This window comes from Myotis nattereri (assembly GCF_964212035.1).
Source record: "Myotis nattereri genome assembly, chromosome: 2".
Lineage (NCBI taxonomy): Eukaryota > Metazoa > Chordata > Mammalia > Chiroptera > Vespertilionidae > Myotis > Myotis nattereri.
In genome coordinates, this window is record NC_138076.1 from 213485714 (window position 1) to 213507984 (window position 22271).

At 64.9% G+C, this 22271-nt stretch overlaps 1 protein-coding gene across 1 annotated transcript in view; it reads left to right on the plus strand.

Moving 5' to 3' along the window:
• Positions 1-2460: 2460 nt before the first annotated feature.
• The window catches only part of PRR5 (proline rich 5), a 44493-nt gene continuing 24682 nt past the window's right edge, over positions 2461-22271 (plus strand). Inside the window, exon 1 of the mRNA XM_081082978.1 lies at positions 2461-2503. The gene's annotated coding sequence lies outside the window, so the exon portion shown is untranslated. The remainder of the gene's footprint in view (positions 2504-22271) is intronic.

Genomic DNA, 22271 nt, shown 5'->3' on the forward strand with positions numbered 1-22271 from the left:
CTCGCCGGCTTGCTCAGAGGATAGAGCGTCCGCCTGCGGATTGAAGGATCCCCGTTCGATTCTGACCAAGGGCACATGCCCTGGTTGTGGGCTCGATTCCCAGTAAAGGGGGGGGGGGGGCATGCAAGAGGCAGCCAATCAATATTCTCTCATTATTGATGTTTCTCTCTCTCCCTCTCCCTACCTCTCTGAAGTCAATAATATCTATCTATATAATAGAGGAATATGCAAATTAGCCAGGACACCATAACATCACGACCAAACAGCAGGGACCTGAGGCTGCATGGCGCCCGGCCGGGGCAAGGGACCTCAGGCCGCGCCCCTCCACCCCTGGCACCAGGCCGAGGGACCTGAGGATGCGCCCCCAGCCCGGCGGGGCTTGACGGAGGTGGGGCCGGCCAGGCCTGGGTCTCCTGCATTTTCGAAGTGCATACAGGTGGTGGGTGGGGACTTGACTCTGGATCCTGGGGTGCGCCCCAGACTCTGACAGGAGGGAGATTTTCATATACATTCTACTAATTTTCTTTCATCTCTGACACTTCTATTATAGAGAAAGGGCAAATAGCAATATTAAAGTATTTCCTCTAGCCCTAACCGGTTTGGCTCAGTGGATAGAGCGTCAGCCTGTGGACTGAAAGGTCCCAGGTTCTATCCCAGTCAAGGGCATGTACCTGGGTTGCGGGCACATCCCCAGTGGGGGGTGTGCAGGAGGCAGCTGATCGATGTTTCTCTCTCATCGATGTTTCTAACTCTCTATCCCTCTCCCTTCCTCTCTGTAAAAAAAATCAATAAAATATAAAATATATATATATATATATATATATATATATATATATATATATTTCCTCTAATTAATTCCCTTTAAATATGCATGAATTTTGTGCACCGGGCCCCACTAGTGTGTGTGTGTGTGTGTGTGTGTGTGTGTGTGTGTGTGTGTAACACAAGTCCCCTCTTTCAGGAATTGATATCCTACTGGACAAACTAAAGAATGAAGAAATAAGCAGCTGTGGGATCTACTGAAGGCCAAGTCCAAGTATAAAGAGGAAAAGTTGCCGAAACCGGTTTGGCTCAGTGGATAGAGCGTCGGCCTGCGGACTGAAGGGTCCCAGGTTCGATTCCGGTCGAGGGCATGTACCTGGGTTGCGGGCACATCCCCAGTGGGAGATGTGCAGGAGGCGGCTGATCGATGTTTCTCTCTCATCGATGTTTCTAGCTCTCTATCTCTCTCCCTTCCTCTCTGTAAAAAATCAATAAAATATATTTTAAAAAAAAAAAAAGAGGAAAAGAGAGCAGGGCAAAGGGAGAGGGTGAGTGGGGGAGGGGGCTGCGGTGGTCCAGGGGACACACCAGGTGTGTTTGCCCCAGCGGGTCCCTCTGCCCCGATGCCCTCCCATCTCTGGGACACCGTGTCCTGCGGCTCAGGTGGACTTACCCGACCCAGGGCCCTGAAGGACCATCGGCCCACCTCCTCTCCTGGACTCTGGTCACGGGAGGCTGCCGCCTGCCGGCCCCACTCTCACAGTTTCGGGGCTGGAGGGCTGACCTTCAAATACGCACAATGATTGGGGGGGGGGGGGTTAGTGTTGAATGTGGGCAAAAATACTTGCACAGTCGCATTTCAAACCGTTCGGTCATTACGTGTGAGCACACGAGGACCCGTCACCGTCACCGAGGCCACAGGCCTGGCCCCAGCAGCACCAGCTTCCTGGCTGCCACTGGCACCGACCGTTCCTCAGGAAATTCCTGGTCCAGGAGCCACCCCCACCCAATGTGGGGTCACAAGGGAGACAGGGCGAGCCTTTTACAGAGGGTGAAAGCGCCCTGTTAGATGCCCAGGGTGGGGGTAGGGTGCTGGGTGTGGGGTGCTGGGCATTTCACGGGAGGGGGTGGGACTTCTCAAACTTCAGGGGCTTGGGAACCCCGGGCCTGGAGGGCTTGTTACACAGAGATTCCTGGGCCCCACCCCCGATTCTGTGAGTCTGGGCAGGGGGAGCCCAGGAACTGGAATTCCTGACCAGCCCAGGCCGCCAGCGGAGCAGTGAGTCCGATGCTGGAAGCCTTGCTGGCTGCCTGGGCCCCCAGCCCCCGCCGGGACTCATGTCCCCCCCTGGCTCCCAGCGCCCCACAGGCCAGGCTTGGGGGGGGGGGCGCTCAGAGGACCTTAGAGGACACCCCAGGGGTGCGTTGCTGACCTGAGAGCCGGAGTGGGCCCCGCGGGAACCGGGACGCCCCTCCCTGGGCGGACACCACCGCAGCCTGCGCAGCGCACCGGGTAGCGGTGCAGGGGGCACTGGGCCGGCTCCCAGCTGCGGGTCCTGCCCCGCGGGCCCGGTCGGGGGCGTGTCCGAGGCGCGGCGGCCGCCACGCGGGTTTCCCGCAGCCGGTGGGTGCCGCGCGCGGGGCGGGGCGGGGCGGGGCGGGGCCTCCGCGGTCCCTCCCTCGGGCCGGGCCGGGCTCCGCGGGCGGCAGCGGCGGTGGCGGCGGCGGCGCGGGGACCGAGGTGAGCGGCGGGGACGGGTCCGAGCCCCCGCCGGGGGAGGCCAGGGTGGGCGCGGGCGCCACGGCGGCTGTGGAAGGCGGGGGCTCGGAGTGGCGCGTGTGCGCGCGCGCGTGTGTCGCGCCGGATGCGGGGACATGGGGCGGGGTGAGGGTCCCCCGGGTGGGGGGCTACCCTCTCCCACCTGGCCCCTCCCGGGCCCTCCCGAGCCCGTCCTCTCCCCCTGTCTCCCCGCCTCGCCCCCTTTCTGACCTGCGTCTGAGTTTCTCGGGGTCCCCGTGGGTGGGTCTCCGCCTGTCCATCAGCCCTGGTCCAGCGCCTCATTTCCTGACCTTCCTTGCCCGGCCCTGCGCGCCCCATCGCAGCCCCCCGCCCTCTCCATGGCCTCAGAGAGCAAACGCAGACGGGGAGGGAGGGAGACACCTCCCGGGAGTCGCCCTGGCAGGCGCGGGCCCCACCCCTCCCGCCCGCCTGGGCCTCCGCCACCTCCCTCAGGAGCTGGCCCTGCAGCGCGAGGCGTGGGCTGGGGGCAGCAGGCCCATCTGAGGGCAGAGGCCCAGGGCTGGAGCCTGGGGTTCCGTGCGCTCAGAGCCGGGGACACCCCACATGCATGTGGGGAGATGGGTGGGCGGGGGTGTGGGCCCCTGGGAGGTGAGTCCTGCACCGGGCCCTGCCGGCTCAGATTCGTTCCAGTGGAGCCAGGTGGGGAGAGCCTGCTGGGCTGGGGGGTCGCTGGCCGGCCCAGGCCCGAGGGTGTGGTCAGCTCTACGCCAGGCCACTTCCTGCCGGCAGCCTCCACGTCCCCGCGTGGCCTGGGCAGCAGGGAGAGCTGCGTGCAGCTGCCCTGGGACCGCGTGGGGCGGCCATGGCTGTCCAGGTGGTTAGTGACGCTCTGGTGAGAGCCTGGCCGTACCCAAAGCCCCGGGGATCCCAGAGGCCATTCCCTGGACTGTGTGTGTGCGGAGGGGGGGTGGGGGTTGGGGAGGACAGGGGGGCTCCCTCAGACCCGCGTGGGGCCCACCGAGAGCCCTCCCTGCAGGGGTGAGCAAGGGGCCCCGGGAGTGGGGTCGGGACCATGGGGCTGGCCCCTCATGTCAGGGCTTGACTACGCCTCTTCCTGGCTCCTCTGGCCTCTGAGGGGGCGCCAGAGCCTGCACTTTACCGCCCATCCCCATTGCCGTGCGCAGTCAGGGGTGAGCCCGGGGGTGGCCTTGGACGGTGGGACAAGGTCATGTAGCTCCTTCTGGCTGGCAGGCAGCGGGGGCCCAGGAGGGCCTGATCCTAGGGGCCCCGGCCAGCTGGGTGCCTGGGCAAACAGGTCCCCTCGGGCAGAGGACGCTAGGGCCCCCCAGGGGTTTCCCTGCCAAGTGGCCTGGGGTTCCGGCCCTTTGTTTGAAGTGTGTGCATGTTGGGGGCGGACGGGGTTGCGCTGTCGTCAGGCAGACCTGGGCCAGCATCCCAGGCCACCCCTGGCTGGCTGTGTGACCCTGGGCAGGTCACACTGCTTCTCTGGGCCTCCATTTCTCATCCCAAACCTGGGAGTCACACGACCCACCCCTTCTGGGTAGTGGAGGCACCGTGCCCGCCGCCTCACCAGCCCGCCATGAACGTGGTTGCTCCGGCGGCGGGAGTGGTGGGCACTGCTGAGCCTCTGGCATTTTAACTGCCTGGGATGGGGACAGTCTCGTAGACGGAATTTCCCACCAGCAGGGAGAGCAGTATTTGTTGGCTGATGGATTCTGTTGCTTCTAATGGATGGCTTAAAAGGCCTGGTGCTGGTCGAGCCGAACTGCCTGCTCAGAGCCGGGCGGCGCCGTGTGGGACCCGGCGGGGCTGCTGGGCCAGCTGTCTCGCTCAAGGCAGGCGCAGGGCGACAGCGCCCGCATGTGCCAGTGACCCCCGACAGCCAGGGAGCAGGAACACAGGAGAGGCCGGGCCAGGAGCCGGGGGAGAAAGCCGGCCCTGCCCAGGTGCCCCTGGTCCTGGGTGTCCGCGGACGTGACCGAAGTCCTCCCAGGACATCCGAGCCGGGAGCAGAGCTCTCCAGAGACCCGACAGGGGACAGGGGACGCCACTCGGCCACTCACTCAGTCACAGGCCCTCACGCCTGGCACGTGGCAGGGGCCTCCCCAGTGAGGCCAAGAGCGCCACGCAGAAAGGGGGCACAGCCGCACTCTGGACAGGGAGCTGCCAGGGAGGCGGTGCCACCCGCCGTCCTCGGGTCGGCCAGCAGGTCAGGACTCTGCTTTGGGGGCAGGAAGCTGGGGGCCCCCGGGGGCTCGGGGATGAGGAGGACGGCGTCTCCCGGTTAGAGTGGGAGCTCTGTGTTGTAAAGACTTGCTGAGTGAACAATGGGTGGCTTCCCGGTGACAATATAACTCTCTTTTCTTCAAACCACGTCCCTCTTTTATGTCTCAACATCGAATCCAGGGGAGCCCCTGGTGGGAGGGGCTGTGAGGTCTGTGAGCGCAGTTCCAGGGACTCGGGGACCCCTGATCCCCGGCTGGAGCTCCTGTAGACCTGGCTCTGGCCTCGGACCCTCAGCTCTGGGGGGTCCGGAGGAGGAGCCGGCAGGGCCAGAATGGGGCTGCCAGTGCTGGGGACCCCAGAGTCAGGTCCCCTGTTTTAAATCGCGGCGGCACCCCGTAGCAGCTGTGTGGCCCGGGGCAAGCTGTCCACCCTCTCTGCGCACCAGGTCTCTCATTGGGAATAAAGCATTTAGGTGTCTGTGCTGGGTTCGAGGTGCTGGGAGGCCCGCCGTGGGAGGTGGGGAGGGAGGCCCCATGCTGCGTCCCTGGCAGCTGTGTCCGTCTAGTCCCTCCCAGAGACCCAGCCTGAGGCGAGAGAGGAGAGCGCTCGGCCCAGGAGGGCAGACAACAGGTGCCCCAGGAATCCCTGAGCCAGGCCAGTCCTGTTAGTAAGAAAATTTTTCATTTTAAAACCGACAAAGCCATGTTGTATAAAATCTGGGAAGTAGACCCCAATTCTACCTGTCACCTCACCCCCTAAACGTATCATTTTTGTGTCATTTCCAGTCTTCTTTTCAATAACTCTATCTTCACGTAGAACTATTCTTTCAAGGTGCCGTAAAGTTTTGGATCCTGGGTTTTTTCCCACTTAATGTAGTTCTATGAGCGTGCGCCCTGCCCCCAAGCAGTCCCCCCACGCTGACCTGTTCCGTGGCTGCGCATCCTGCTCTGTGGGGTCTCCTTCGACTTGGGCCACGTGGACAGTGATGGGAAAACCCCAAGGTCACGCCCCAGAGGCCCAGGCTGGGTGGCCTCCAGCAGGGCCCCTCCCCTCTCTGAGTCTCAGGTCCCTGCTCTGCTCTGAATTGGGGGTAAGAAGCCCACGTCACAGGGCTGCTGGAGGAGCAAGGGAGGGGATGTGACGGCACACATCTAGCATCTGACGGGGGCTCGAAACTCGGTAGCTGTGATCACTGCTGTTATTGCTGTTATTTAGGTCAGTCTCCCCACTTACATTGTGGATCCCTGCAAGCGGGAGCCAGGCTCCGTGCATCCTGCGTCCCACCGCAGACACGCTCAGCACTAGTTACTGATTTGATTCCTGCCGTTCCAGGCCCCCAGACAGAAGGAGTCTCATGTGGGCCAGGCCCTGGGACATTTGCACAACCTCTCCTTGTCCCCCATGAGTGGGGGTCTCGGTTCCATACGAGAAACAGGCTCAGAGAGGGTGATGGTCTTGCCCGAGGTCACACAGTGGGAAGGGGAGAGACAGGAATACTTCCTGGAGGAGGTGGCAGTGGCGCTGGGCCAGAGGAGGGCCTTGACTGGGCCGAGGGGCAGAGAGCTGGTGTTCTAGACAGGCGAAGAGGAAGATGGGAACTGTCCGTGGGGCAGGGCTGAGCGCAGCACCCAGCTCCCAGCTCCCAGCACCCAGCTCCCAGCACCCAGCTCACAGCTCCCAGCACCCAGCTCCCAGCTCCCAGCTCCCAGCACCCAGCTCCCAGCTCCCAGCTCCCAGCTCCCAGCACCCAGCTCCCAGCACCCAGCTCCCAGCTCCCAGCTCCCAGCACCCAGCTCCCAGCTCCCAGCACCCAGCACCCAGCTCCCAGCTCCCAGCACCCAGCACCCAGCTCCCAGCACCCAGCTCCCAGCTCCCAGCACCCAGCACCCAGCTCCCAGCTCCCAGCTCCCAGCACCCAGCACCCAGCTCCCAGCACCCAGCACAGTGAGGCTGACGGGGCATTTGCTGCGCTGAGCAGAACCGAAGTCACAGCGGCACAGGAATGAGCTGGCTCTCTGGGTCCTGACCTCCCCACACCGCACCAGCCACTTCCTTCTGCCCGGGCAGGAAGGGGTGCTCTGTGGGCTCCCAGGCCCAGGCACCTTCCTGGGGACTGCTCTGTGAGCAGCGATAAAATATTTATCAGAAGCGCCGGCAGCCCCCGCCCCAGGCCTGCAGCCCCGCTGTGTCCCGCTGAGTCCCGGGAGCCCAGGGAGCCACCTGCCTGCCCCCCTCGCCCCTCTGCCCTTTGGCCGAGCGGATGCCTCCTAATGTGTAAGCCATTCGGCTGCACACAGGCCAGGGCACCCAGTGCCGGAGCTGAGGGTTTCAGAGCTCGCCCAGCGGGAGGACGCAGGCTCGGCCAAGGGCGCAGGCAGAGGAGGCCAGAGTCCGGGACCCCCCTGCACCCACCCCCGCAGGGCCGCACCTCCTCCATCCTCCCTCGCGGCACCCACCAAGGTAGGTCCCCTTGCCCCTCCCTGGCGGCGGGACGCCGCGGCTCAGAGCAGGGTCAGTGCGTTGGGTCTCTCTGCCGCGTGTGGCCGAGCGGAGATCTGTCCCCCGTCCGTCTGACCCCTGCCCTGGCCCTGCCTGACTCCGTTCATGCTCTGAATCAGGGCCTGCGTGTGTCTCCTGAAGGCCGAGCTGTGACTTCAGGTTTGTGGTTTTGATTTCCAGAGTAACAGCAACAAGAAAAACAGTAGCAGATGGCGTCTTCCTGGCCGTGTGGCGTGGGAGGCGCGGGCTTCCCGATGCTTTGTTCGCTCATTCATAAAACACCCTGGTGCCCGGCCGGGGCGCGGGAGACGCCTGCCGTGCGGTGGGAGCCGCAGAACGGAGAGGGCTGGTTGGTGACATGCTGTGTGGCCTCTGGCAGCTGCTCCGCCTCTCTGAGCCTGGTCTCTGATTTGTGAATTGGGGTGAGCTGCCTTTGAGAGCAAGAGTCGCACCCGTGTCCTTGCTCTGTCGCATCCTCACATGCGTCTGAGGAGCATCGATCGGCCTTCGGATCGGGTCTGGCTCCCCGAGGCCCCGGCAGGCTTTGCGAACGGCTCTCCCAGGAAGTGACCTCGAGCTGGCGCCCGGGGGGCCTTTGGATCTGGTGGTTGAAGGTGGAAGTTTTCTCTCGGCTGAGTTCTGCAGGGAACTGGTCCCTGGAGCCACGCTGGCTGCCAGCCGCTGTGAGAAGGAGCCAGTTGGCTGGCCACACACAAGCTCTTGATGGGAACCCTGTGGGTGGCCGGGCCACCTCCATTCCGGTTCTGGACGGGGGGTCCCTGTCGCTCCCCTCACTGCCTGCCCACGCACGCAGGTCATGTTCCTGCTCACCCTCCACCTTTCCCTCCCTCCTCCGAGCCTCCCCTGCCATCGCTCTGCCTGGAGTTCTTTTCCTCCCTTTTCCACTTGGGGGCTTTTGTTGTTTCTTCAAGCCGCTGCTGGCAGATGCCCTCCTCTTCCAGGAAGCCTTCCTGGCTGCCCCCAGTCTACCCCAGGCAGAGCCCGTCCCATGCCCTCCACGTGGATCTTTGCTCATGTCTTCAATCTGGCACTAGAGCCTCCTGCGGGAGTCATCTCTCTCCAGGTCTCCTTCCCTGCAGCCCAGGGCTCCCCAGGTCAAGCTCAGGGCTCCACCGGGCGTCTGATAAATGAAGGAGAGAGGGAGTGAGGGAGTGGGTGATGGCGTCCAGGCTGCGGCGGGGTCTGGGGACCTGTGGTAAAGACAGGGCCTCTGCCACGTGACCTGTCTGTGGACAGGGCCCCCATTTTCCAGGCCTTCACAGACGGTGGGTTCTAGGCTGCTCAGTGGGGAAGCAGGGCTTCTGGGGCTGAGGCGGCTGAGGGGGAGGGGTGGTGCAGAGCCGGGGGTCAGGAGGGCTGGCCCCCAGCCTGAGCGCCTCCTCCCGGAGCAGTGTGACCAGGAGCGACACCCCTGTCAGGCCTCAGGTCAGCTCCGCGCACCCAGTGTCTGTTCATTGGAGGGAAGGGCGGGCGGCAGCTTGCTGGGGGCGTTCCCGAGGTGTGCGGGGAGGCAGGTGTGTTAGGGAGGCAGGTGTGCGGGGAGGCAGGTGTGCAGGGAGGCAGGTGTGCGGGGAGGCAGGTGTGTTAGGGAGGCAGGTGTGTTAGGGAGGCAGGTGTGCGGGGAGGCAGGTGTGTTAGGGAGGCAGGTGTGCGGGGAGGCAGGTGTGTTAGGGAGGCAGGTGTGTTAGGGAGGCAGGTGTGTTAGGGAGGCAGGTGTGCGGGGAGGCAGGTGTGTTAGGGAGGCAGGTGTGTGGGGAGGCAGGTGTGTTAGGGAGGCAGGTGTGTAGGGAGGCAGGTGTGCGGGGAGGCAGGTGTGTTAGGGAGGCAGGTGTGTTAGGGAGGCAGGTGCGCTGGGCCAGTGAGCTGCGGACCTGGAGGAGGGTGAGGTAGGGGTGGGGAGAGACCTGCAAGGAGAGGGGCTGGACCGGGTCCTGGGCCATGGCGGGCAGGGGAGGCTCCTTTTAGAACCAAAGTAGCTTCGTCCGCTGAGGGACCCCCACAGCCTGCCGCTGGGTGAGGGGGACTTGCACTCGGGAGCCCTTGAGGTCCCTACGCAGCCCTGTGGGCAGGCCTGGCTGTGTCCCCATTTTACGGAGTGGGGGATTGAGGCCACGCCAAAACAAGTGACGGCGCCGCGCTTCAGATCCAGGTCTGTGAGTCCCCAGAGCCCAGCTCGGAGCAGCTGGCCTCCGCCACAGCCTGCGCGTCACGGAGCCTCCGGCCTCCTTGTCATTGGCGGAGTGGCCATTGGAATGTGACGCTACAGACCCGTGAGCGCCCTGGAGTCCGCCCTGGGCTCTGCTGCCTGCGGTCGGAGCCCGGCCCAGGCGGCCGGTCAGGGGCACCGGCAGGAGGCGCCCTGGGGACAGGGCTGGGAGGAGGACAACCACAGGCACGGGAAATGCATTGATTTCACAAGAGCCCCGAGCAGCAGCCAAAAGGAGGTCATCGCAGACGCAACCCCAGGTGCAGCCCTGAGGGAGCGTGGGCAGCCTGGGGGGAGGGGGGAGAGGGAGGAAGAGAGGGAGGGGGAGGCAGAGCGGGCGGGTCGGAGAGGAGGATGCCCGGGCCTGGACGCCGAGGCCCGGAGGAGGCAGGGCCAGTGCAGGTGAGCCGACCTCTGCTTTACCCTAAAGTGGGAAGAACCAGCCCAAAGGAGGGAAAAGGCCTCCGGGCTAACGGTCAAGGTCGGAGGCCGTCACCTTGGTCTGAGCTCTGTGGGCACCGTGGGCAGTGGATGGGCGAGAGGGAAGGAGGAGGAGGAGGCCTGCCCAGGCCCAGCCAGGCCCGGCTCCTCCTTCCCTGGCCCCATCAGGCGCGGGAGGGTCCCCTGCCCCCCTGGGCTTTCAGCTGGTGGGCAGAGAAGGTGGGCTGGGCTGGGCTGGGCTGGGCACCCTGGGTGCAGTCGGAGGCCGGGCTCTAGAGCCCACGGTGTGCCCGGTGTGGGCCTCCGTCCTCCGCCGGTAGAATGAGGACACCCCGCCCCGCCCGCACAGGCCTGTGGAGGCCGAGGGACGCGGAGGCGGCACAGGGCAGGTTTGCCGCGGTCAGACCCAAACCCGGTGTTCGGCTCAGCATCTGGCACGTGGCCGGCTCTCAAGGACCACTTGTTAAATGGAAGGAGGGCAAGGGCCAGGCCTTTGTCCAAGCACTGCCCTCACCACGTGTCCTCAGAGGACGGGGCTGCAGGCGGCCTGGGCCACCGGGGGTGCCATGGGGACAGGCCCGCGGTGGGAGTGTGCCCACGGCAGCTGTGGCCAGGCAGTGCTGCTCTCTAAAGCACATGGAAAAGACTTCGGTGGGTGAGGGCATCCTCAGCAGGGTTTTGCAAGATGCATAGGAGTTGGCCGACCAGACCTGGCTCAGGGGAAGGTTGTCCCAGGCAGAGCGGAGGGCAAGCTCGCGGACAGGGATGGGCCTGGCCTCCAGGGACAGCGCCGCTCACGAGGATGCTGGCCTCCACTTTACCCTGCTCAGGAGGCTCGGGAGGCCCCTGGCTCCCCTGCTGCTCCCCCAGACACCCCAGGAGCGGTGGCCCCATGCTCACCCTTTTGTCTCATCCCTGCAGCAAAGCCCTGGGGTCCCCTTCGTGCCATCTGCCCCTGGAGTCTGGGGGAGTCCCTGTGGGCCGAGCCGGGGCGGGAGGAGCCATGTAGGTCACAGCCGCCGTGAGGCCTCCTGGCAGGCAGACGTCCCCCCTCCGCCCCACCTTCTCCGCCACCCACGCCGGGAACCACAGAGAAAGGCCCAGCCCTCGGTCACTCACAGCCACAAACTGGCGAGGAGCTGTGAGGAGGAGGCCCTCGGGGCCAGGCAGCGTCTGGCCAAGGCCACCCCCGCCCCCCGCCCAGCTCCAGGGAGAGCTGGGGGACAGCAGGCGCCAGGACCCGGGCTGTGGACCGGCCCTCGGGCGGCTGGTGGAGCTGCAGGATTTCTCTCTCTGAGCCTTAGCTCTGTGGGCCGTGCCCGCGTGTGCCTGGCAAATCACCCAGCCGCGCCCCAGGACCCCCACCCCGCCCGACACACCCCCAGGCCCCACGGATGAAAAGCACTTGAAGCAGACTGGCCCACAGACAAGGGTCCCCCGTGTACGCAGGTGCAGGGCAGGCTGGGAGCGGGGCTGGGGATCCTGAGCTGAACAAGCCTCGTGAGACCCCCCACCCCAGCGCTCATGGCACCTGAGCTAGGAGCCGGGCCTCACCTCGGCATCCAGCTGGACGGGGGCTCCCCAAGGCCCCACCGCTGATCTCCCACCCCATCTTTTCCCCATGGCCACAGCCTCCTGTGATGGGGGCCGAGTGGGAGACTGGGGCCGGGCAGAGCCTGGGGCTGGCGAGGCCTGGGCTGGAGGATGGCGATGTGAGCAGAGTTGCGAGTCGGGAGGTCAGAGCCCAGGTGGTGGTCTCCCTGAAACCCTCCCCTCCAAACCCCCTCGCTCCCTGAGGTCAGCTGCCTGGCCCCGGCCTGTGGGCCCCCGACCCTTCCTGCCCCCAGAGGCCTGGCCCCGCCTCCCCTGGACCAGCCTCACCTGGCTTCATTCCAAGTCCCGCTCCTGGCCTGGCCCCGAGGGAGACCTGGCTGTCTGAGCCCCGGCCGCGTACCCCCACCCCCACCCGGGGAGCAGGTTGGGCACAGCAGCTGCATGGGGGCCAAGAGCACTGCAGGGCGGGGGAGATGGAGAGGCCGAGGGTCACCTCTGGCCTCTGCCCTGGCAGCCTGTGTGGCCTGCGCTGTCCCCCCGATACCCTCCCCACGGGCGGCGCGTAGCTGCTGACCACAGGCCCCTGCGGTGCCCCTGCTGGGCCCTCGGCCACACGGGGGTCAGGCGTCCACCTGGCTGGGCCCCACCCTGGCCTGCGGGGCAGTCACCTCCAGGCCGGTTTGAAATGTCGCGGCTGCTGCTGGACACCCCGGGCAGCCGGTGTCCTTCTCTGGAGGCCACTGCCTGCGTCCCTGCGCTGGGACGCCCCGCAGGGAGGGCAGGGGCCGCCTCTGGGGACAGGCTCTGGCCTGCAGCGCTCGCAGGACTCAGGGCAGAGGCGGGAGTGGCTGTGAGCTGGGGGCTCCGGTCCGAGCTGGGCTCCGACCTCAGTCCTTCCGCTCACCTAGGCCTCAGTTTCCCCGTCCGTGGACACTCTGACGGGTAGGGCCTCCCCAGCGGGCCCTTAGCACTTGCTGCGTTCCCCACTCACTGCGACAGCCGTGCTGGTGGCGGCCCCGCGTGTCCCGCTCAGCGCGGGACAAGGTCTTCCCACCTGTGAAATGGACTCCAAGGGCTGGGGGCCTGGCTTCCTGTGGGTGCCAGCGGGGCGGGGAGGCCTGGAAACGAGGTCACCCGACTTCCCTCCTCGGGAGGCCAGACTGACGTCCTCCTGCTTTGATGGTGCCGGCAGGGGAAGGAGGGGCAGGTGGGCCTCTGAGATGCTTTCAGTTCCCAAACTTACACCGCGTTTCTGGACAGGGAGGTGCAGGGGCCCTGACGCAGGTGTGCAAGGTGGGGAGGAAGCTGGGGTCTCCGGGGCCCCCGCGCCTGGGAGAAGAGCCCCCAGTCTCCTTGCTCGCCCACCCCTCCCGCCCCAGAAAGCAGTGCGATGGTGGCTGCTCCCCTGCGTGGGGGGTGCCAGCCCAGTGCCCCACCTGCTGCTCTGCCGTCGCCCCGCTCACCGCCCGCGCCTCATCAGCCCGGTCCAGAGCAGGAATGCAACACCTGCCGCCAAGGGCGTAGCAGTAGCCTGATTGTACGTCCTTCAGGCCTGTGCTTGGCCATTAGAAAATGCTCTTAATGTGATACCTGTGCCGTGTTATTGCTATAGTCACTATCATGTACCTGGATTAAAAAAAAAAAAAAAGCATGCCAGGAGGTCCAGTGCACATGTAAGATAGGGACTGACTTTTTTGCCTGAGCTTCCTAGCAGCAAGAGCAAAAAGGGAAAGAGGGTCACTAGATTCAGAATGCCCTTCAGATGAACACACAGCTTTTCCTGGTGATGAGACCCAAGGGACGCTCCTCCTAGGAGCCCCCATCACGGGTTCCCTGTGTGATGTGCTGAGCAGCATCCTCCGTGCTTCCGTGGTCTGGCTGATCCAAGGACTTGGAGTCTGGAGCAGGGTCCGCAGGCTCTCCTGACCGCCAGGGAGAGGGAGTGGGGCATCCTCGGGAGGTCTCTGTGGGACCCAGTGAGGCCCCATAACCTTGAAATTTCGTGTTACCTTCAAAATCCATGAAGGGTTCGCCTCCATCTATAATAGAGCTGAATGTGCTTAACTGCAAAAACAATGCCTTACCTTCCTCGTCTGCTGCAAATCTTTGGGAACCACAGATGCTCCGTGCAGATGGGCCACGCTCATTCCTCAGCCCCTCGGGGAAGGCGTGAAAGCCACGCCCCTCTCCCAGCAGAAGGCACCCTCACATCCAGGGGTCATGCAGACAATTCCGGGGTCCCCAGATCCGGAAAACTGCAGGGACTCCAGGCGCCCCACTTGGCAGGCTCTGATCTGGGGTGACGGGGAACGGGCATCTTCTGGGCCATGTTCACGAACGAGATTCCTCCGGCTGGGCGTCTGCTGGGCATGGAGTAGCGGGAGCCCCAGTTGACCTTGCCGTGCGTCTGTGCAGGCGTGATGGAGGTGACCCAGGCAGGCGTGCTGCTTTGCAGAGTGCTGAGGGCCCAGAGCACCCCAGCCTATGGTGTGTGGAGGCCTAAGACCTAACCCGGCCGAGTGGCTGTGAAAGACAAAGGTCTATTAGGACTCACGTGGGTGCCGGCCGACCAGTGACGTGTACCGCCGCCCCGGCTGCCACCGGGAAGTTGTCCCGCTAAGTCCCATCCAGCCTGCGGACAGGCCACACCAGGGCCGGCCGGCTGGTGCTCTTGTTTCGCCACCGCCTAGAGCAGTGGTTCTCAACCTGTGGGTCGCGACCCCTTTGGCGGTCGAACGACCCTTTCACAGGGGTCGCCTAAGACCATCCTGCGTATCAGGTATTTACATGACGATTCATCACAGTAGCAACATGACAGTGATGAAGTAGCAACGAAAATAATTTTATGGAGTCTAGACTCTAGCCTTTTAAATACAGTTCCTCATGTTGTGACCCCTGTGAAAGGGTCATTCGATCGCCAAAGGGGTCACGACCCACAGGTTGAGAACCGCTGGCCTAGACTTTGCCGACAGCGGGTTTTATGGGGCACAGGAAACAGAAGGAAACAGGGCGTGCCAGGAGGGGGCGCCGTGCGCAAGCTGTGAGATCAAAACAGGAGACGCGAGCTGCTAACAGTCCGGCCCATCTAGACGCCGCTGCTCTGCGGCCTTTCTTAGCCGGAGCCGCTGGCCAGGTTCTAGGGTCTCACTGTCCGCTGACAGGTGGCCTTCGCGCTATCCCGCCCCCCCAAGGCGGGAGGGGAGCTGGAGCCGGGGAAGGGACCCGTGTTCCCACTTACCACACAGGTGCCCGGCACCCCCCAGACGTGCCCAGGCCCTTGGGGCCTTGGGACTTCTCCACAGACCGCGGACACCAAGGAAGGCAGGGCTGTGCCCACAGAGACCGCAGGCGCTCCCTTCTCCCGGTCCTGTCCCCGCACACCTGGCTGGGTGCCCGGCACCCGGCGCCACCGCACTCACGCCCCGCACACTGGCTCCCTACCCGGCACCTGGCCTCATGCCTTCTGTCCGTGTAAGAATGTCCCAACCTGTAGAGAATGTTTATGAAAGTTTATGAGCCAAACAGAGGGTACGTCCGGAAGCAAGATCTCAATCGATGGAGAAAAATGCTCCCAAGAACGGCAGGCCACAGCCTCTTCCCTGCGCCTGGAAGGGAGGAGGGACGGGAGGAATATTTCAGGAGAGTTCACAGGATTACGTGCTTGCTGGAGGGTTTTTCTGCGGAAAAGAGGCATTTGAAAGAGGCACAGAAGCCACGGGCAGGGCTGGCCTAAGGCAAGGATAACCCTGGACGAGGGAAGTCACGGGCTTGAGGTGTGACCCACCGGCACCTGCCCCCGTAGGAATCCGTGCTCACGTGAGGTTCTGTTGCGTAGAGTTCCGACCGCGCCCCTTTTTCATCACAGCTGCGCGGGCTGGCGGGCGTGGCCCACTAAGGCACTGCGGGCACCACTCTGTCTGTGGTATTGCATCGCTCAAACACCGTGCTGGCCTTCAGTGCGATCGATACTACACGCCCGTCACTGTCGTGGGCACAGCGTCTTAGTGGCGGCATTAATGCCATCAGTGACTTCCCTGACTTTCTCATAAGCTCAGTTGTGCATTTTTAAAAAATATATTTCTTTATTGATTTCAGAGAGGATGGGAGAAGGAGAGAGAGATAGACACATCAATGATGAGAGAGAATCATTGATGGGCTGCCTCCTGCATGCCCCCGACTGAGGATCAAGCCTGCTTCCCGGGCATGTGCCCTGGGCCAGAATCGAACCTGGGACCCTTCAGTCCGCAGGCCGACGCTCTATCCACTGAGCCACACCGGCCAGGGCCTCAGGTGTGCAGTTAGAAGATGTTTGTATGTTTGTTCCCGGCCTTCCCGGGAGATGTCGGAAGGAGCTCAGGGTTGCATAGTTCTCAGATTGCCCAGCCTCTGGGCCTTCAAGTGGTCGATGCAGAGGAATCCCAGCACGGCCTGCGGATGCCGACCTCTCACCCGGCCGCACAGAGCCCGCCCGCTCCTGTCCCTCTCACCCAGCCGCACAGAGCCCGCCCGCTCCTGTCCCTGACGCTCCTGCTAAATTCAGGCCATCTCAGGAGTCCAGGGAACCCGGCCCCGCCCCGGCCCCCGCCAGCTCTGTGACTCGCCCTCCCATCCCTGCAGACCCTGCCTCCCGGATCTGACACCCCAGGGCCCGGTGGGACCTGGAAATTCCTGTCGGATTTTTGTAATAATCGAGTCTGTTGTGGCTACAGGTGGGGACAGTTTCGGCACCATCTACGCAGAGTGTGTGTGGGGGGGGGGGGCGGGGGGGGGGGAGGCAAGGCCCTAAACAGCCTCACTTCGGGGCAGGGCAGGTTTTTCGGCCCTTGCAGCTCCCAGCGGTGGAGGAGGTCTTGTGGGGGGCAGTGTGGGGGTGGGAGGGCTGTCTCAGCTCCAACGAGGACACATGGAGGCTCACTGCCCAGGGGCTGGGCGGGGCCCACGGAAAGGAGAGGGCTAAGAGGGACCGTGTGGGGTCAGGGGCTCTGGTGAGGTCAACCCCACAGAACCCCGAGCTGAAGGCAGGCCTGGTGATAAGACACCAGGGTGGGGGGTTGCTAAGCGCACCCAGCAGGCCTCTTGCCCAAAGCGGATTCAACAACGAGGGAGCGGGAAGCCCCAGTGCGGCCTGGCCCAGCAGAGGAGCCGGACAAGAGTTGGGGCCAGAAGACCGTCTAGGTCCGTGTCCGGGGGCCTCTGCCTGCAGGAGCCCAGCCGCAGGGCAGCCCAGGCTGAGGGCGGGGCAGGCCCTGTCCGGAGGCCCTGGCACAGGGCAGAGGGGCGGCCTGGGCATTGACACAGGGCAGAGGGGCCGCCTGGGCATTGATGGTTGTGTCATGAGAAAGGACTGCCCACTGCGATGGGGGCAGCGTGGGGCCGAGCGAGGCAGCTGGTGATAATGGCGCGTGGGCCAGGCGTCGTCTCAGCGGCCGCAGCTGTGGATACATTGACAGCCTTGGGATCACCCGGGAGGAAGGCGTCACAATGCAACGGGGGTTCCCCACGAGTCACCCCAAGAGACCTCTGTGGTATGCGAATAGTTTCGAGCTAAAGGCAACTTTAGCTGCAGGTTCAAGAGAAACGTGCGAGCTGCCCCTTAACTACCAAGAACTGGAGGGGGCCTTGCTCAGGATGAGAGATCACCAGCGGCACCTTCTCTGACCCACCTGCCTGGCAAGGCCGAGCGCCGGCTCCCGAGCCCGGCTCTTCCCTGGTCCGCGGGGCCTTCCGCAGCCCCAGGCGCCGCCCTGCATCCCGCACGCAGGGCGCCCTGTACGCCAGGCCCCTCCTGCCTCAGCCTCTCCTGCGTGCCAGGCCTCTGCCCCCGGTGCGTGCGGGGTTCCCGTACGTACATACATGTACATACGTATGTACATATGTATTAAATTTGGTCACTGTCTCTTGCTCACATGGCCCTTTGACAGTCAGACCAGCTAAACAAACCTGAGGGCAAAGTCCCTTCCTCCCCCCATTCTCATTTTACAAAAGAGGAAACGGAAGCACCGGGAGCCGTTAAACGGCCAAGGGGTCCGCTCTGACCGGTCGAAGCCGCAGACCCACCCAGGCAGCGTGCCCCACGGCCCACCCCCGGCCCCGCACTGTGCGGCCTCTCGCTGTTGTCACAGTCACTGAAGGAGCGGCCGCGGGAGGGACGGAGGCAGGCCCGAGGGGGACGCAGGCGGCGAGTCCAGAGCACAAGCTGTCGCTTGGTCTCGGGGTGGAGGTGGGCCTTCCCCAGGCTCTGCCCCGCCTGAGAAAGGGGCTGGAGGGGCCGAGTGGGAGGCTGTGCCCAGGCTGCGGGGGGCCTTGGACACCAGGCTTGGAGAGTTGGAGTCCCTCCTGCAGGCAGAGGCCCTGTCTGAAGCCTCCGGCCACGGTGCAGGTCACGTGGGGCCAGGATGCTGGCAGCAGGGCGCATTCCAGAGCCGCCAGGCCTCCAGTGAGGCCGTCTGGGAGGGGCACTGCTGGGGGAATCCTGAGCCCTCGGGGGCTTGGGGCCCAGAAAGGAGGGCCAGCTGCTGGGCAGGGCTGGGCCTGTGCTGGCCCTGGGGCTGGGAGGAGGCAGCGGAGCAGGACCTGCCCAGGCTCAGGTGGGACAGTCCCAGCCCCTCTGGGTAGAGGCCTGGGTTCAGTCCACAGGCCATGGGGGGGGGGGGGGGGGGAGGCAGGGACTGGAATAGGACCCCAGCATCCGTCCTGGCCCTGCCCTCACCAGCCTGGGACCCTGCAGGCGACAGCAGGGCCTGGAACCTCCACGCCTCACCTGGAAGGCGGATGCGGGTCCAGCTGGCAGGGTTGCGGCAGGGGCACGTGGGCCGGGCCGGCTGGGCAGGAAGGGGTCCCTCTCGCCCCGTGGGGAGATGGGACCCCACCCACACGCGGAGACGCTCAGGAGCGGTTTCTCCCTCAGCGAGTCCCTCCCTTCACGGCTGGACCGGTTCCCGCGGGAGCAGGGATGGCGAGGGGACACCTGCTCCGTGAGCCAAGCCCTGGACTCGGCAGAGGCCCGCGGCCACCAGGGCTGTGCTTACAGTCAACAGGCAGGCCAGGCTGTGGTCCCACCTCGCTCTGCTTACCAGCTGGGGCCGGTCCGGCTGGGACCGGGAATTCCTCCGGGAGAGGGGTGAGGGAGGGGTGAGGGAGGGTGAGGGAGGGGGCGAGTGGCTGAACAAGAGAGGAAGGACCCTGGCCCCACCCAGTCCTCCCGCGACCTGGGGCTCCCTCCCCTGGTGCCGGGGGAGTTCTGGGACCCGCAGCAGCTCCCTCTTTCCAAGGATCCTTCTAAGAAAGGGCTGCTGGCCAAGAAGGTGCCCCGGGGAGGCTAGAAAGCTGCCAGCCGAGCCCAGTTCGACCATCTGCCCCGTGTGACCTCAGTCGGCAGGTCTGCACAGTGGGATGGTCCCGGCCGCCTCGCAGGGCTGCGGCCTGGCACGGCGCGGCAGTGTGGGCGCGGCGGGCACAGCGCAGGGGTGGGCTGCTCCCCTCCGACTCCCCGATTCCCGTAGCCTGCGTGTCCCGCTGGACAGAGAGCAGCTGGAAGGAGGGTGTCTGCCGCCTGAGCTCGGGGCTGGGCCTTTCCACACTGAGGTTTCCGGGACGCGAGGTCCGAGCCAGGGCCGGGAGGGCAGCCTGTCGGGGGGGGGGCGGGGGGGGGGGAAGCATGTCGCGGCGTCGCAGTGGCATATGTCGGAGCCTCCTTCCTCATGGTCCGGGGCTGAGGCCGGAGGGAAGGCCCAGGGTGGCAGGGCCGCGCCTCCCTGTCTCCCCCAGCCTCTGGCGGCGGCTGGCAACCCCGGGCTTCCGTCCGCATCGCTCCAGCCTCGGCCTCCCTCTGCGCGTGGCGTCCTCCCTCCGTGTCTGTGTCTGTGTCCCCACGGGCCTTTCCCTACGGGCTCCAGTCATCGGATGTAGGGCCCACCCCACCCCAGGGTGATCTCATCTCAGCTGGGTCCCACCTAAGTCCAAGTAGGGTCACATGGCCCGGCCGGCGTGGCTCCGTGGCTGAGCGTCGACCTAGGAACCAGGAGGCCACGGTTCGATTTACAGTCGGGCACAGGCCTGGGTTGTGGGCTCCATCCCCAGTGTGGGGCGTGCAGGAGGCAGCCGATCGATGATTCTCTCCCATCATTGATGTTTCCATCTCTCTCTCCCTCTCCCTTCCTCTCTGAAATCAATAAAAATATATTTAAAAAAAAACAAAAAAAACAAACAGGGTCACATTCCAGGTATGGGGGGCAGGACTTCAGCGTGTCTTTTTGGGGGACACAACTCTACCCACAACAGGGGCAGAAGCCCGGGACTCAGCCCAGCAGGCAGATTGCCTTACCCCTTTATTGGGGGGGGGGGGTGTTGCGCCACGTGTTTTTTATGCATGCTAGTATATTGATCGATCTTACATGTGCTCTGACCGGGGATCGAACCCACAACCTTGGTGTATTGGGCGGGAGGGCGCTCTAACCGAGCGACTCGGCCAGAGCAAGGCTGCCTTTTCTGCATCCAGCTCAAGCGTTCGGGCAGCCCAGGCAGGCGGGTGGCCATTCTCTGGACAGGAGGCTGGAGGGGCCCCTGGTGGTGGAGTCCCCCCCCTCCCCACCCCCGCATCCTGCCAGCGCTGCCTCTGTTCATGATGTTGATTAAAGTAAAGAAACCGCGGCTGCTGTTTGCTCAGGGCCCGCTGTGGGCGGGGCCGCTGGCAGACGCGAGCTGTCCTCAGTGCGGGAGCTGGCGGGCACTCCAGGAGCACATGACTTGTCTCGCCCCACCTCACCCCTCGGGGGCAGGTCCACACCTGCCTGTCCTTCCCCGAGGAGGGAGGAGGGGGCTCCCACGTGCCTGGCACACTGCTGAGCCCCTCCCTGGGTGTCGCCTGACCAGGGCTCCCCAGCCAGCGGGAGGCCTTCCTATCAGCTTGGGGAGCCCCAGGCCTCACCACCAGGGGGCAGAAGTGCCCCTCAGAGCGGGCAGTGCCCGGGGTGGGCAGGGCTGAAGCCGCTGTTGGCAGGAGCGAGGGAGCTGGGGACAGTCCCGCTGGCTCTAGCTTCTGCGCTGGCTCTGACTGGCTCAGTTTCTCTGTAACCCCTGCCTGGCCGCGTTTCGAGGACTAGAGGCCGGATGACTCGAGGGGCCTCCCTCCGCCCTGCCTCCCCACCCCCACACAGGTGGGAGGCGCGGAGCTGGGGAAGGCGGCGGGGGTGCCTGCAGGCCCTGGCCCCGGGCTCCAGGCTGCCCACCTGTGGGAAACAGCGGAAGGTGGTACCGGGCTCAGGGTCTGCAGAGCCCAGGGCACAGGCCTCCTGAGGACCCTGATTCCCCGGTTCCCGCGGGAGCCAGGCCGTCCTGCAGGTCCCGGCGCTGCCCCTGTGAGGGTGATGTCTCCGGGCCAGGCCCTCAGTGCCGTCACAGCCACCAGACAGCAGGGCCGCCGCCTCAGCCACGCCCGTCCACGGGGCGCACGTGGCCTTTAGAGGGCTTTCGGGTTCCCCCTGCCCCCCACACTCCCCCGTGGCAGCGATGGGGAAGAAGGCAGGAGCCTAGCCCCGGGCCTCACCCATCCTACAGGTGCGCAAACTGAGGCTCTAGCCGTCACCTGACCTGACGGCAGGGCCGGTGGACCCCAAGTCTGGCCGCCTAACTGAGGGCTCCCTCTCCCTGCAGAAGGACAAGCCCTGGGGACAGTGGGTGCTGCTTGCGGACCGGGCCCTGTGCCTGCTCCTGGCACCGTGTGGCGGGGACGTAGGTCCTCACTCAGGCAGCTTTGGGGGCTCATGGATGGGTCCCTCTGGCCTCCCTTTCCTTTAAGAGAGTGTCTCCTCCCAGAGCCCGGGCACAGAGGGGCCTGCCCTGGGCGCCCCCTCATATAGTTGTTCAGCCCCCCGCCCCTTTCCAGGCCTGGAAGGCCCCGTCGGTGAGTGGCCGGCCGGGGGCACCGGGAGCCGCGTGCCTGCCTGCGGGGGTAGCAGCGCAGGGAGGGCGTCACGTGGGGCCTGGGCCCGAGGCCCGGTCATCTGACGCTTCTTGGGAAGCCAGGAGTCAGGGCTTCCTTTCAGCCTCTGCTGTGAAGCCCGCGGTGCGGCTCCCGGGCTGGCCCCTCCCCCACGCTGCAGGCGCTGCAGAACCACGCGGGGCTGGACTTGGCCCTTGGCGCCCAGGGCCCGCTCCGGGGTTTGTGATGGCGTGGTCCCCTCCTGGCCTCGGCCTCAGGCTCTGTGGCCCTGGGGGCCGGCTGCTCCCCACCACCGCAGTGTCCCTCTGCCTGTCACAGCCGCACAGAGTCCCCGCTGCTCCAGCCCTGGGCTGCGGGGTGTCGACTGCTGGGCCTGGCGCTCACAGCTAATTCCTTAACTCTGACTGTAGCTGCTTTTAAACCCCCGGCCATGCCTGCCTCTGGAATTCCTTGCGGCCACCTCCCCCAGCCCCTGCTGCCACCCCACCCCCTTTCCACCAAGACCCCCGCCCAGCTCCCCCCCCCCCCCCCGCGCCCCTCCTCTTGCTCCTACATTCCCTGAGTTTCTTATCTGAGCAGTCCAGCCAGCAGCTCAGTGGCTGATGGAAGCCAGAGCCTGCCTGCCTCTCCTGAGCCCGCCTCCAGCTCAGGAAAGCCTCTCACCCCGACCCACCCAGCTGGCTCCCTGCGCCTCGCCAGGGGCAGTGCCCTGTTCTGTCTCCGTCTGTCCAGGGTGGCACCTTCCTTCAGGCGTTTGCGCCAATCTGGTCTAATCCCTCCCTCCTGTGAGACAGGTGTTTATCCAGCCATTCATCCTGCATGCCTACTGTGTGCCTACTGCGTGCCCACTGCGTGCCCAC